We start from the raw sequence: 15,885 nt of genomic DNA, 5'->3' as shown, positions 1-15,885 counted from the left end.
CCCAGCCAAGGCAAGCGTGGGCCGAGGATGGGGAAAGCCCAGGCCAGAGGCAGGGCAGGCAAGCTCACCATTCTCTCCACCATGGAATCAATCAACTTTCCCCGAAACCCATGGAGCAGGCCCAGGGTGGAGCCCAGAGTTCCCTTCCAGTGTACCAAAACCGTCAAGATAAAACAACAACAAAAGTTGAAGAGTTATTAAAAACCAAGCCTCTTCAAAGTAAATCTGAGCTAGCAGCACTGCACATCTGAGGGGTAAGTGCAGAGCCAGTGAAGTGCTGCAGCAGCCAAAGCCCTTGCTAGTCACTCCGGCCCTTCAGCCCCGTGCCCGGGCTGTGCCGGGGCCGTCCCAGCCCAGAGCCAGGGAGGGAGAGAGGCAGCGCCGGGAGCTGCTCGGGAACCCAGCCCGGAACAGCCCCCGCTGTGTGCCCGGGATCCGCTCACAAGGGCCCTTTGAAGGATTAAAACAATGAAAGCAAGCACTGATGGGTGACAAAGCTGCTCGGGAATCGCTCCTCCGGATAGCACAGCTCTGATGAAAACTTCTAGAGCAGACAGCTGTGCTCTCTGGTAAATGCAACCTAAACCGGGCACTGGATTCCCCCCTGTAATTTGGGGAAGCTGGATGGCTTGGACTTTTTCTCTGGAAGATGTACAAAAATGCCTACCTGGGATGTGTGGGGAAAATTCTCTAACCCAGCAAGGAGCAGGATGGGAGTTCCAAACAAACAGCAATGTCACGTATGACTGAGTTCCCAGACACAGGTTTCACCTCCTTCTCTTAATGGCACAACCAACAAATCCACACCAGCGAAAAACTGAATTTCTCCTTAACTAAAATCGTATCTATTGAAAAACAACACATCACAGCGCACTGAATTATCTGAGAGTTAACAGCTGCAGCCCGGGTGAGCACGGGCCTCTGCTCGTAGCCACTGCAAGAAAACTGCAAATCCCATTTCGAACCTTAAGCTCCCAACAGTATTTTGCTTCCATAAGGAGTAGTTTTAGAGGATTTTGAAACTACAATATCAACTGCTGACCCAGAATTTCAAAGTACTTTATCTAATCAAGGAAAAAACAGCCCACAGCAGTAGGCAATGGGCAATTGAAACACTAATTGAAAGCTTAAACCTGAAAATTGTTTGTTTATATCTAGTCTATATACCTAAACAATGTACACAAATATGTGCATATCTTTAATAGGGATTACACTGTTTCTAAAATAATATTATTTTCTGTATTAATAGCACACAGCTTTACTCTAAAAAATTAAAATCTATTTGAGAGATTAAAAGTGAGCAATTAGTTATTTTACTTCTGTTCTGCTGTTCCCAGGCAACCATGAAACACTTTTCCAACATTTAGCAAGTTTCTTTAAAAATATAAGCTTTCACAACAAGTAAGGCTTTTCCTGTACTTGCCTGGTTGGCTTTTAAAGCTGAGCATGTGCATGTGACTAGGTCTGCATGCAGGTTTTTTTAAATAAGAATTATATGTAAGAAATTGACTTTTATTTAGCTCTTTACACTGCTTAATACTCTCTGCCATTAGATGTTGTGTTATTAATTTGAGGATTTTGCATTCTTACAGTCTGGTATTGATTGTGGTTACAACACAACAGAGGTTTCACTGTGGTTTGTATTTGTTCTTTTAATATCTGGCTATGAATTGTAATACAAAACCACTGTGATTTGCACTAATAGCAGTGCTGTAAAATGGAATCTAATTACAGGATACTTTTCAGACTAGGAAAGCATCAACAAAAATTAAATTTTAACTGCAAACATACACTCTCCAATTTTAAAGGAACTTTCATGCTTTTACAGCTAAAAGCCAGTCACTGCAGTAGAGAAACTGAGATTAAACACTATTTGGCTTCTAGCAATAGTTTAAGAGGTAGAATATCACCTGAATGTCTTTTTTTTCAATAGAAATTTTACTCCAGTGGGCCTTTCTGAGGCTTGGTTTCATATGGATTTATATTTAAAAACAATCTGCTCGATAAGTATTTTTTCCAGCAGAACACAGGAAGTATCTGATGGCCCCTCTATCATTCAGCAATATCAGAAGCACATTCTGCTTACAGCTACCTGGATGCAGGGCCAAGCACAGAGAGGCAAAGGCATTAATCAGCCAGGCTGGGGATTACAGCAGCACTACACTGGGATCACTACTGGGTCCTAGATGGGCAAGAAAAAGAATCTTCAGCTTTAAGTGACAAAACCCACAATTTGGATCCTCTGCCAACTACAGCAGCTCTTCGGCAGCGTGTCAGTGTGTGTGACATTGAGAGCTGGGCTTGTCAGAAGGCAAAATTAGATCCTGAGAAGCCAGCAATGGGAAGCATTTCTGGCACTTGCTCTGGATCCCAAAGCCAGCGCCTGTAAGAAACAGCAAGGCAGGGAGGAAGGACTGAGGAGGGAAGGGGAAAAAAGCTCACCAAAGTCCCCAGTTTGTATTTCCCTCAGAGAAAAATCCTACTTGCTGAGGAATGAATGGCACCAACAAAGAGGCTGCCAGTCCTCTTGTCAGTCTGTGCTTCATTCACCATTTCCATCCCCTCCAGGGCCTCAGACACAGAGCCATGTGCCAAGACTGTAGCCACACATCTAGCCAAACCCAGGCCCGTGTTCTTTATTGACTGCTCTGTAACACCACATGTCAATCAATACCCCACTAGATTATACGTCATTTATTCATCAGTTGGTTCAAAGATCAGGCACTTATTCCTGTTTCTCTCCCTGGCAATTCTCTGTTGATTCTTATTGCTCCAGTGTTTTATACTGTTCTGTCAGCTCTTCAGACTAAACTCAGCTGACTGAGCCAGCAAAAATCCACCTCTGTGGAGCTGCACTACGACTGTCAGTTGATCTGATCTTTTAGAATTTTATTGGGCATTTGGGCTGGTATGCAGTCAGCGGGAACTGAGCAGTAGAAGACTCCAAGAGTTTGGGAAGATTGGACTGACCAATACACTGGGGACATTATATAGCCACTCTTGGGACTAAAAAGAGAGCAAAAGTCTAGAACATTTATTTCATGGGTGTTCAGCAATGAAATATTGCCCAAAATCAACAAGTCCCTAGTCCTTCTGTCTGCCTTAGCAGGCAAGTGATGCTCAGACTGAGAAAAAGCTTTTTTCAACAGTAAACTTGCACTGATATTCAAACATCAGCTAAGAGAAACAACATTATTTCTTCTGCCTCCTGGGCTCTGTCAGAACACTTCTGCCACAGACTCGCACCCCCTGCTCTGGTTCTGAGCCAACACTCTCAGGTAACACACACACCTGAGTCACAGCAGCACAGCCCCTCTCACTTTACCACCCAGCACACCTCAAACCAGTCCTGAGCTCCTGCTGGCACTTCCAAGAGCTTGAAGCCCTGCTGGGAAAGCACAGACAGGTGAGTCAGGGAGAGGGAGAACAAACATTATTTAAGATGTCACTTCACAATACGGAAGTTAACAATAGCTCACACAAAACATTTTTTGTGACAGTCAGACAGGTTTTTTAGACCTGTGGTAAAAGAGGTGATCCAGGAAGCAACACAACTCCCACATTACCAGGGATGAGACTATTGGTCTTAGAGCAAAGCAACAGATCTCAATGAACAACACTACTGATACAGATTTTTAAAAGCACACAAGCCAGCAGACGGAGAAGTAAGATCAATCTATAACAACAACACGACAAGGTAAGGAGCTGGAAAATGAGCTTGGCCAGCCAACTACTGTGACAGCAGCACTGTGCAGTGGGCTTGGGCTCTCTGCAAGTACCTGTGCATCCCACAGCTCCAACACCACTCAGCCACTGCATCTCCCCCTTTACTGTTGTGCCACCAGCTCCTCTCCCATGGCAATTACCTCATTGCAACTCCTTCAGTGAGGGCTTCAGTAGCACACACAAACCTTTCATTAAGGTGGCAATAAACTCCTCTTCATTTCCACCAGCCCTCACCATGTATCTCAGTTCTACGCTCCATGAAACAATGAAATATGTAAACATATTTGTACACTGCAGATAATTTCTGCTACAAATACCCAGCCATGGAGCCTGCCTTGGGGGGAATATTTTTTTGTGTGTGTGTGTGTGTTCCCATCCTTCCCCAAAAAATGTTATTATGGTATGGCAGGTTTCAAGGAGAAAATTCTGCTTTTGAATGCTTTCATTCTTTCAGGTGCAATTTATGGATTAAGGTGGTTAAAAGACAAATACAGATGCAATAGAAATGCTAAATATATCTGCACAGACTGTATTTTATGCCTGAAAATAGTGCCACGTACAATATTAACAGATGGAAACACCGTCTGCTTTGAAAACAAAGCTTTTTCCAAAAAATAATTTTAATATAAAGGCAACCCAAACTCCAGAAGGCATGAGCATTTTGAAATCCAGAAAATACTTTAGAGCCATGCTTGTAACTTTACCATTACTCCCAGTCTGTTGGGATGATGACAGAACTTGACCTTTTTCCTCTCAATCAGTGCAATTCTCAGACACCACTACAATCACTTTGAAAATATCCTACTTTCAGACGTAAACTTGAAGGCTGAAAGGGAAACTGGGAAAAAGTAAAGTCACAACATGCTATAGACTGATCTTTCAGGAAATTGGACACTTGCCTTTGAATTCTGAATGCTTGAGATGAGTAATGCAGACCTTCAAAAGGTGTCAAGCAGCTATCAGATGCTGCTGTACAACCAGAACAGCTCCCATAGGCCACAATCTCCCATATCCCAAACCCCCAGTCCCCTCTCCAGACACAGAGGGCCTGAATCTGACCATTTCCATTCAAACCCCTGCTTTCATGCATGCAAACACACCTATCATTTCCCAAATGTGAGGAAGAGTCACTCCATCCCAAGCCAGTGCATTTGGTACTCCCTAACTTGGTCAGTTCGACAGCCCCTCTCCAGTAACAGCTCCTTCAGACAGGAAGCACAGGTGTCAGCAAGTGGCTGTGCTGCTGCTCCTCCAGACACAATTCCTTCTGTCCCCCCACAGCTCCAGGCCTGCGAGGACAAGGATGCAGAGGGAGAGAGCCCCGGGTGCAACTGCTGCATCTGCTCAGGCACACACACGGCTCCTTCCTCCGGAGGGTTTGCCGAGCACACGTCGAGTTTCACAACCCCCATCCTGCCAGGCCTTGCAAAGCAGAAGTCAATAAATGCTCATTCTACAAGCCACAGAAGATGACAGCACACAGAAGGTGAATTAGGTGTAATTTCCTGAATTCTCAGCCAAAAGTCATCTCTGAAGGGCAGAGGGAGAGGATGGAAAAGGATGTTGAGGCCCCTTTGCATGAGGGATATGAGCCATTGTATACTGGCAAACAGCACCAATGGAACATGCTCTGAAGTATACAAAAATCACTTCCATTAGAGATACGTAGATAAAATATGGCATGTCTCTGGAGAACAATCTTACATATTTTCATTTGAAGACTTTAGTGAGATTAGCAGAGATCTCCATGCTTCTGACAGCGGGATAGCACCTGGCATGTGCAGGAATGGCTGCAGCCAGCCCAGCATCATCTCACAGCTCACTGGCAAACAGGAAAGGGAGTCTATACTCCCCGATTATACTAGTGCTTTGATGAGTTTTGGAGTTTAGCTTTATGCAATGTACTTTACTTCATAAACCAAACCCTTTTAAAGACTCAGCAGCCTTCAAAAATTTGAGTAAGGAAAGAGAAAAAACCCACACTTATGAGATTTTCACTAAAGCAGTCCATTAAAAATTAAATTACATGACCACAAGCATCTCATCTAGTAACTTTCATTTAGTTGACTTCTGGGTAAAATTACTGCTCTTCTTCACAAGCATCCTCAAATATAAAAATTGTAACAGACCAAAGCGTTGTTCCCAGCCCAGAGATTGAGAAATGTACAACAACCAAGCAAAGAAACAAAGAGAATGAAAACATAGCCCTTTAAGATGTGTTTCAGTAACTGCCACACACAAAAAACCTGAAAACTGCTACACACATCCATCTGGCACATTGGGAAGTATCATCCTAAACATACCTCAACTGCTGCTTCTTTTTCAGGTGGGTACCTCCTGCTCATTACTGATTAAGTTACCACTCTAGAGCTCGACAGAAAAGACAAGGAGTTGGCAACATTTGTTTACAAGGACAAGGAGTTGGCAACATTTGTTTACCATGAAGACTACCATGAGCTTTCTAAATTTGCCCATGCTGTGGGATTTGCCTTCAGCCTCTGTGCTCAACACTACCCAGTCCTCCCCCCTGTGCCAGGCAGGAAGGGGGCTCCCAGCCAAAAGTTCCTGGAGTACATCCCACGTGCTCAACACTGAGAAAACTGGGAAAGCTTTCACTTTTGAAACTCCACTTCACTGTTCCCAGGTGGAGTCTTAAGGGCGCTGTTACCTACACTTGCAGCAGCAGTGAGAAGCTCCCGACTTAGCTATGACTCCTTTATGTCCACAGCCTGAGCTCAGAGCTGTCAGGACCTTCATTACTGAGCACAGCAAGAGAAGGGGTATTTCATTACTGAGCACAGCAAGAGAAGGGGTATTTCATTACTGAGCACAGCAAGAGAAGGGGTATTTCCACAGCAGCAGCACTTTGGGCGCTGTCCCTGCACACTTGGGACTGTGGCCATGTGTGTGGTGGCACTGCGGGAGTGCGGGGTGGCAGGGTGAGCAGTGCGGGTGTGGAGGCACAGTGGGCACGGTACCTGGAGCAGCAGGTGGAGTGTGTGTGTGGGGTACAGAGAGAAGCAGGTGAATACGTGTGGGGTGTGTGGGTGGGTGCACAGCGGTGAGAGGCACATGTCGGGCACGGAGCCATGGCGGGAAGCTTCCTTTACAAGCAGGGACCTCCTGCCCAGGGCCCGGCCTGCAGACACTGCCCCCCTCCAGCGGGTTGAACCCCCACTGCAGACAACAAACAACCTTTCCCCTTCGGGATGCTCTCCGTGCCTGCTCCCGCACTGCTGGGCCGCCCAAACCCGCCAGCAGCGAGGTGAGAGCGGTGGGAGAGGGCCCGGCTGCCTGGGAGCCGTCAGGCCCCGCCGCGGGCCGGGGAGCCGCCGCAGGAGCCGGGGGGGAGAACGGACAAAGGGCGGCGGCACCTGCACTCACCAACAGCAGCAACCCTCGCTGGCCTCTAGCGTGAAGTTTATGCGGGTGCCGCGGGTGAAAGGGAGCAGCACCTTGTCGGTGTTGAGCCTGGAGGAGGCGGCGCCCCGGGCGCGGGAGGAGCCATGCTGCCGCCGGCGGGGCCGTGCGGGGCGCGAAAGAGCGGCGGGGCCGGGCAGGGCAGGGCAGGGCTGGGCTGGGCTGGGCTGGGCCGGGCAGGGCAGGGCAGGGCAGGGCTGGGCTGGGCTGGGCTGGGCTGGGCTGGGCTGGGCTGGGCTGGGCTGGGCCGGGCAGGGCAGGGCAGGGCAGGGCTGGGCTGGGCTGGGCTGGGCTGGGCTGGGCTGGGCTGGGCAGGGCTGGGCCGGGCAGGGCTGGGCTGGGCTGGGTTGGGCAGGTCTGGGCTGGGCTGGGCTGGGCTGGGCCGGGCAGGGCTGGGCACGGCCTCGCCCGCCCTCCGCCCCCCGGGGCCGCGCCGCCCTCCCTCAGGGGAACTCACGCGGTGCCAATGGCCAGGCGCCGGCTGTTTGAAAAACGTCCTTTTCTCCGGGCCTAACCCCCAGTGTCTCGTGGAGTCGTGCTCCAGACCCTTCCCCTTCCCCGGCCAGGCTCCAGCACCGCAATGTCTGTTATGTCGTGGGTAGCAAAGCTGAACACAGGGTTCGAAGCGTGGCTTCAGCTGAGCCCAGCACAGCGGGACGGTCACTGCCCTGGTCCTGCTGCCACAGCAGTGCTGGAACAAGCCGGGTGCCATTGGCCTTCCTGGCCCCCTTCATGTTCCCCGGACACACTGGTGCTAACAGCTATGCTGAGAAACTGTTCATTCATTACCACAGCATCTCAGAATGGTTTCGGTCAGAAGGGGCCTTAAATCACCGACTCCCGCCCCTGCCCTGGGCACCTTCCACAGTCCCAGGCTGCTCCAAGCCCTGTCCAACCTCGCCTTGGGCACTGCCAGGGATCCAGGGGCAGCCACAGCTGCTCTGGGCACCTGTGCCAGGGCCTCTCCACCCTCACAGGGAGGAATTTATTCTTAACATCTAATCTCAAACCCCTCTCTTTCAGTTTGAAGCCACCCTCCCTCTTCTTGTAACCCCAGGCCCTTACAAATAGCCTCTCCCTATTTTTTTTTGTCAATTCCTTACGGTACTGGAAGGCCACAATTAAGTCACCCCAAAGCTTCTCCAGGCTGAACAAACCCAATTGTCCCAGCCTTTCCTTGTATGAGTGATGCTCCATGTGTGAAGGATCTGATTGTCCTTACCTATGAAAGAAGCATGGTACACATAGGCATCAGGAGAATGGATTTCAGAAAGGTCACATGCATGTTGGAGATCCTTAAAAGATCCTTAAATCCTACTCAGAAGATCAGCTTGCTGTCCAGGCACATGAGCTAAAAGTTTACCCAGCTTTAATTTAGGTGGTATTACCAAAGTTAGTCAGTTCTCATTTATTCTAAGCAAGTAAACTTCTACAGGACGTTCTCTTTACATAGGAGCACTATTTGCACTATTTATTCAGCTTGTGTTTTACTTATCAGTACCTCAGCAATGCTGTTCCACTTTCTATCCCAGAGGAATGTGTGCTGCTGGACAGTTCAGTTCTCCCTGCAGCTTCTGTGCGTGTATTACTCATTTTCTGATTAACGATCATGAAATTGTATGGTCTGATTTAGAGAAGAGCTGAACTATGCAATTTAAGTTAATAGGAGCTGGGCCTAGAAAGATGTGTGATATTAAAGGTGTTGGCAAATCAAGCTCTTGCACTTTAAATCGCCCCCCAAAATACTGAGGGTTGTTTATCTTCTTTACTATTTCTCTCAGTGAAGTTGGAAGCTTTCTTTGTAGACATGTTAGGAAGATAAGTTCAGTAAAGACTGGGATATTAGGGAGGAATGTATAAAATTGCCCATGGCTAAAGAGTACAATGTGTTTACAGTTAGTACAATTACAACTGAGTAAATAAGAGGTAGATAATGAGTATTTTGCAGCCTGTGTTGTGAATGAGGTGAGGAAATGTCTGTATCCTAATACTTCCTAGCTTTAAAAGCAGAGTGTGCAATCTCAGAATTTATTTCCTTTCTCTCATCAGCAGCGGTGGTGATGAGTATTCAATGTGAGAAGAATAATTTTCCAGTAGCAAATACTTCTTAGACTTGAGTTCTTTTCATAAGGATCAGCAAGGTGCAGCTGGGACCTTAAAGCCTATTGATGAAACATGACAGTGAAGTATTGCAAGTAAACATCCAACACACCTTTCAGTGCATACCTAGCGGTTTTAAGAACAGAGTAAGGCAGGGGACATTGATGAGCAAATCTACAGTTTCCATTATATGGTAAAATTACCAAGTGAATTGTGTGCTCCCTTGAATTGTAAGTCATGCACTGCAGCACTGTGTTAGCATTTCTTTTGGCCAGAGGAGGCTGAGCTGGGGGGCAGCCAGTGCAGTCAGGGTGTGCTCTGAGGAGTCTCCACCTCAGGGGTAGGAAGGACTCACTAAAACATCAGGGGCTGACTTAGCAGCGTTGCTGCACTGCTCCACTTTTCCTTTCTGCGCTGCTGTGAGATCCATAGGAGTCAGCACAGCCCTCCTGCCAGGACAGACAGTGCAAACACCTCCTCTCAGGGTTTCCCGGTGTGCCGGAGAATGGGAGCAGGATACACCTGCCAGGAATTGGAGGTAATTTTACAGACATATCAATGTACACCTGAGTAAGTCTGATAAAGAACACAAATGGAAATGCCTTGGTCACAAAGAATGTGATTACAGAGCGATAAGAGGGAGTGCTTTAATAAGCTGCTTAAGGAGGGAGATAGGCAAACAATAAATGGTTGTTCCCTAAGAAGCTGAGCCTTTTGTGGAAGAATTTCAGGAGATTTTAGAGGCAATCAAAATACATGCAATAAATAACAAAACACCAGGTGCTGATCATGTTTCTATTGGAATATGAAACTAAAAGGGAGAGAATTACTGAAAGATTTTACAAACTCACTTGGTTGGTCAGAAGATCTGAAAACACTGCCAAGGAACCAGACAGACATGTACTCTGATCAAATCTTTTAAATCTATCAATTTCTGAGGGAAATATGTTTTTCATAAAGCTAGAAAAATGTGTGTCAATATATGATTAGGTGATCTGTTGACAGTGAAATACTTTTAAATCCTTGTTCAAGAAAAGGAAGTATTTGAATGGCACGCTGATAAAGGACCATCTGGACAAGAAACACCTGGCTTAATTTTCAGGCATTTCATATTTTTAAATGTCTGAGTAATTTAAAATATTTTAAACTTATCTTTGGAGCGAAAGAACACACCCCCCAAGAGCGCCCAAACCCAAACAACAAAACCAACTCTAAATAAATGCAACTTAGAAGGTGAAACTTCAGCAAAATGGTAAGGCAATGAGGTGTGGAGGGTTATTTTAAAGTGTGCTGGGTGAGGATGACTCAAACCAGCTCCAATCTTAACCCCTGCAGGTATGTCTGTACTTGTGAGTTAACAGTGTAGGACCAGCTCTGTGAAGTTTCAGCAGCTGAATGCATTAGGTACAATTTACTTGTAAGAGCAGTTTCATTAAGCTGAAATAATCAGGGCTCACCCAGCAGAATGATGAAAAACATTCTCCATTATCACACTCTTGAACCTCTCAAATAAAATAATATTTGATTGAAAGGCTGAAGAATGCCTGACAAGCACTAGTAATACATTTAATGAAACACCTTTTCCTGTAGGGATGCAGCTCTGGTTGGGAAGAGAATGGGGAGTTGCCTACACCATGCTGAGGAGGAGATGAAAAGGGCAAGTCACTAGAGTTGACAAAGAAGGTGGTCTGGGAATAGTAACTTTAGAGCAGAGTAACAGTGATGGGTCTCTTTTTTTGACTGATGCTGTCTGTGTTTACGCTGCAGAGCAGAACAGTATCCTGCAAAAATCACTGGGAAAGATGGTCAGCTTCCTTCCTGCCTGGCAGGCTGCTGCTCCCCTTGTCTGTCTCACCCATCACTGAGATCATAGCACATATATTTCCTGACTGACCAGCTCAATGGCTTTCATTGCTGGGCTTTTTTCTGCTTAATTTGCTTGCTGGTTCCACCCTCATAGCTGCAGAGCCTTGAAAAGTATCTCCAGCAAAGGAACTTCAGTCAAAGAAGTATGTAAAGCATCCAATATATTAAAAGGTACCTAAAAACCAACAACAGAGGAACAGCACTTCAGCTGGTGTCCCTTAGCGCCAGCAAAAGACTCAGAGAATCCCAGGATGGATGAGGCGTTACACTGCATTACCTCACACGGGTATTTGAGACTTACAGAGTACAGAAAGAGTCCTTTTCCAGTTATTTCTGGATCACTTTCTCCACCAGTAATCACATTCAATTTACTGTATTAGACTTTTGTATCTTCATACACCTATGGAAGGTTTTATGAGAACATCCTTTCAGCCTTACTACTGCTTTCTACAGGGGTAATGATGGACTGACAGCAATATAAAACTGACTATTTTGGTTATCCTGGCAGGATTTTCCTTCCTTCCAAGGCATTAGGCCAAAGGAAGGCATAAATTCAGAAAATGTCAAAAATTAAGGCAGGCAGTTACTGGTGTCGAGGAAGGAATGTTTAAAATTGATGGAGGTTCAGTTCATTCAGGTTATTGAGACAAGTTCTTGTGTTTAGAAAATGGGTAAAATAAGAGTCAAGCCTGCCTTTCTTTGCACAGCTTCATCTGCCAGGGATGCTGCTGGGAGTTTTCCAATGTGTACCAGGTACAACTCAGTCCCCACAGAGAAATGCAGCTCTTTAGATCCCTGTTCCTATGGGATAAATCCATTCGAGATGCAAGACTTTCCCAGATCCTGTAAAATCCCAAGACCTCACTAATTTATGCAGGATGAGTCTGATAACATTGAGATTATGAAATAGTTGCACCAGATAAAAATAACGGATTTTCACTTCAGAGTTTATCTATCTTTCTAATGTAAATTTATGGTTATGAAAGGAGGTTATTTGTCGGTGTCTTTTCAAGCTGTTACATGACAGTGCTTCTGCCTTGTGCCTTTGTACACAGATAGAAATCACATTAATGAGCTATTCACCCAACAACTCAATGAATGCAGGAGCGAGGAGAATTCACAAGATAAGACAAGTAACAAACAAAAATCCCAACCTTTGTTTCTGCTTTAACTACACCTAGGAAATTTAGCAGAACACAGAAATCTTACATCTTGAAAATAATGAATACTATTTATGAGCAGGCATGTGAATATGTTTAATACAGTTAATAGTACTAACAAAAGTGCATTTGGTCTTTTCAAGGTTACTTGATTGCAAATTATACTATGTACAACTCACAAATCTTAAGTAGGCATTCCAGTACAATAATTCTGAGTCTGTTTTAAACATGAACACTCTTCTGAATTCGTTTGCTATTTTTTATGCATTAAACACCAACATGGGACAATGTATAAAATCCCATCATCTTTTCTATTTTTCCCATTCTCTTCATGTAGAAGTCTTCTGATCTGATTTATCTCAGCACTGACAGTGATCTATAGGGTTCTGTACCTAAAAAACAAGGATCTCAGACTTCCCCATCTACAGAGACACTAGAAAGTGTGCATTTCAACTCTAAAATTGCATTTCTTAATTTAAAATATTTCTTTTCATTCTAATATATACATAAGTACTAAAAATTCAACTCCTCCTGCCCACCTTGAAGAAACCTAAATTCTTTTACATGCACAGTGAGTCCTTCAAAGGAGTCATCACTTCCTTCACAAGAATGTCAGTGGAAAAACAGGAGGTGCTGCAATATACCACAGACTATAACAGATCATATACTGCACTCAGGTGCCCTGATTTCTGTTTTGTCTCCTAAAATCCTTTCAGGGTCACTTTTCCAGGTAAGCTATCTACCAATCAAGTTACTGTGGGGAATGGAATATTCAACATTGAAAAATTGGATTAATTTATGGAGCAAAAAAGTTGTCTTTGATGTGAATCTGCAACTGCAGATTTGTAGCAAATAAAAAGGTTAAATACAATGTCTCTGAGACAAATTCATTGCAGATAGTGAGGCACAGGACAGTAATTTTAAATGTCAGGCATTTTGTAAGTTCTTCTAACCCGAGTAAAGGAATCTGCTTTGATAGAACTTACTGAAAACTTTAGTAAAGCATGTCAGATTTCCCGAAGAACTTCATGGTTTCCCATGGAAAGGCCTATTAGTTTAGTAACACAGGTGTTTAGTTCAATAAATTTTCAATTAAATGCATTATTACACCTGCACACTTTCTGTGAAGTAGCACACTTTTTGTGCTAAGAAAATTTGGTCCCTCATAGTGTTCATGCATGAAGGAGGTTCACTTCAATAGCATATGAATATTCATTAACATTTTTTGTATTCTTCTACCTCTCCTTTGGGACAAAGTTCAAACAAGATGATTTGTACTTGGAAGACACTAATTAGAGTTTTTAAAGCTGTATAAATTACACACTTTTTAGATGTTGAAGTATCGTAGTTCCAGGAATAACTCTAGACTTTCTGCTGAAATTTATAACACATCTAAGTTTTAATATATTAGTTTTTATAACAGTGGCAGAACACTAAGAAACTGCCCTTTTTTATGTGGTTTGGTGATGTTTATTCCAAATGTATTTTTTGCTTTCAGAAATATCCACTACAGATACTATACCAAAGTATCAGAGAAATGCGGGACTTTTTCTGATATCCAGAAAAATCTAAATTACTTTGAGAAGGCAGCATGTCCTGCCAGCATGATTAAAGCTACAATAGTCATCAGTTTGGTTCATCTTGTTCATCTTTGACTTCAGGCTTGATTAGCTATAAATGCTTACCTTGTCCTCTCTGGATCAAATACCTAAACAAGCTTTGATTTTCCAAGGATATTCTAGCCAAGGCACTTTTAGCAGTTTCACTGGGGGAAAATGCTTAAGGTACTGTTTTATAGTTCAGTGATGCCATACACAGCAAAGGGAACAGGAATACAGAGGTAGTTTCCCCCCTCTTTTAAAATTAGATTTGGTTTTTCCTCACGTAGCCTGTTATTTTTTTTCAAGACCCATAATTAAATTCAGTGAAAATCGCAGGTACTTGCACTTGCAAAGTTTTGGGATGTGTTTTGGTTTGATTTTTTCTTCAGCTTACAAGTAAATCACAAGTCATCCTGATTTTCCCTGTGTCAATACTGTTGTTCCCATGCAAAGAGTTTTAATTCATTAGGCTGTCAGTTTTCAATTCAGTAGGAGGCTAATATTAGTATGTCCCAAGGATCTGGACTGTAGTTAGCATTTAATACACTCATTCATTATCCAGAAAGGCAGAAACGAAGTGTAGAACAGAAAAATGATGTCAGCAGGATTTTCAGAAAACAACATTATTTATCTTCCTAAGAGAAGGCTGTGATAAACTTCATGGGAACAGAACTAGGCAAGTTGGCAACATAATAGTTGGTGAAACTCAGACATTGACAAATGCAGGGGAGAGCATGGGAGATTGGCAAATCTGAACTGCCTGTGCCCAGGGCCCTGTTCTAACTTCACACTAACTGCTAAGGGAAAAAGAACACCCAGCACAATTATAGACTCTTCTCAATGCCCAGCAGCACTCAAAAGCTAAATAAGGTGATGGAATACAAAAAGAAATATCCTAGAAAAGACCCAAAAAAGTGGGAAAACATTTGTTCCTGTTTTCCTTTGAAGCTCACAATAAGCTGGGGTCATTCCTGCTCACCTGGGATCTGTCATAGGAGAGGGCCATGTCTCTAACAGCTCCTAAATCCATTCTCAGGTGCAAAAATCCTCCCAGCATCCCTCTGTTTGCAAAAATCAAGGTTTTGTGCTCATTAATAGGAAAAGCTCTATGGGTGGCCTGCAGCTGATGTTCTTTTGTTTGCTGGACCCCAGTCCGTGCTCAGGTCTAAATGACTGACTCAGCCCCAAGCTGCTCTTAAGACTGATTTGACCAAAGGCACTGAAGCTCTGTTGACTACAAATTGTCCAGGAAAACAAGCACAGGAACTTAGCTAATGTCAGTGACAGAAGCAGAGTGCAGAGTTGAACCTGTGAAGCCATCTCACTGCCGCCTCCCCCCACCCTTTTATTTTGAATTGATTTAATGTCTGGGGTGCCAGTTCTTGCATGAAATGGGTCCTCAGCAAGGATCTGCTGGGCCTCCTTGTGGTAAAAAGGCAAACTGAAATTAAAAGGAGGTTGATGGCTTTTAAAAAAAACATATGCCTGTTTTTAAAAGCTTAGATTAGCAGAGGACAAGGCCTCAGGGTAAGCCTAAGGCCTGCACGACAAGCCAGAGGAGCTCTAACAGTGCTGTGTAACAAGGTGTTCCTGTGGACACGAGGTACCCTTGAAAGAGCCCGGGTTCTCTGCACTCAGGGATTTTTTAAAGTCTCCTGGGGGTGCTTGATTGTTGCGCTTTGGATCCTCTGGCCCACTGGTCCTTTTCTGGGTCGCTGACAGCTCTGTAAGAGGATGCAGTCCTGACCAATCATTTTGGAACACAGCAATTTTACCGGGTGGCTCGTTTCCCAGTCCTAGTTCCAGTTGCTGTCATCACCCTAGGATGTGACTTTTCTAGAAGATTCTTACTCTTGCAACCCCCCTGTCTCTGTTTAGTAGCCATAGACATACACTTAAACAACTGTACATTCAAGTCAATAACTTACCATATTAATTATATATCAACTCATTATATTAATTAACAATCCATAACAACATATAATTAACCATCAATAACTCCACCTATGAAA

General features: G+C 44.4%; 1 pseudogene; it reads right to left on the bottom strand.

The window, feature by feature from the left end:
* Positions 1–14,879, bottom strand: part of LOC140680550 (nuclear pore membrane glycoprotein 210-like) — a 42,942-nt pseudogene extending 28,063 nt beyond the window's left edge.
* Between the last annotated feature and the right edge of the window lie 1,006 nt (positions 14,880–15,885).

The sequence above is a fragment of the Taeniopygia guttata genome, chromosome 25, assembly GCF_048771995.1.
Source record: "Taeniopygia guttata chromosome 25, bTaeGut7.mat, whole genome shotgun sequence".
Lineage (NCBI taxonomy): Eukaryota > Metazoa > Chordata > Aves > Passeriformes > Estrildidae > Taeniopygia > Taeniopygia guttata.
Note: the sequence above shows the minus strand (reverse complement) of the source record. Positions and strands in the feature narration are given on the sequence as shown.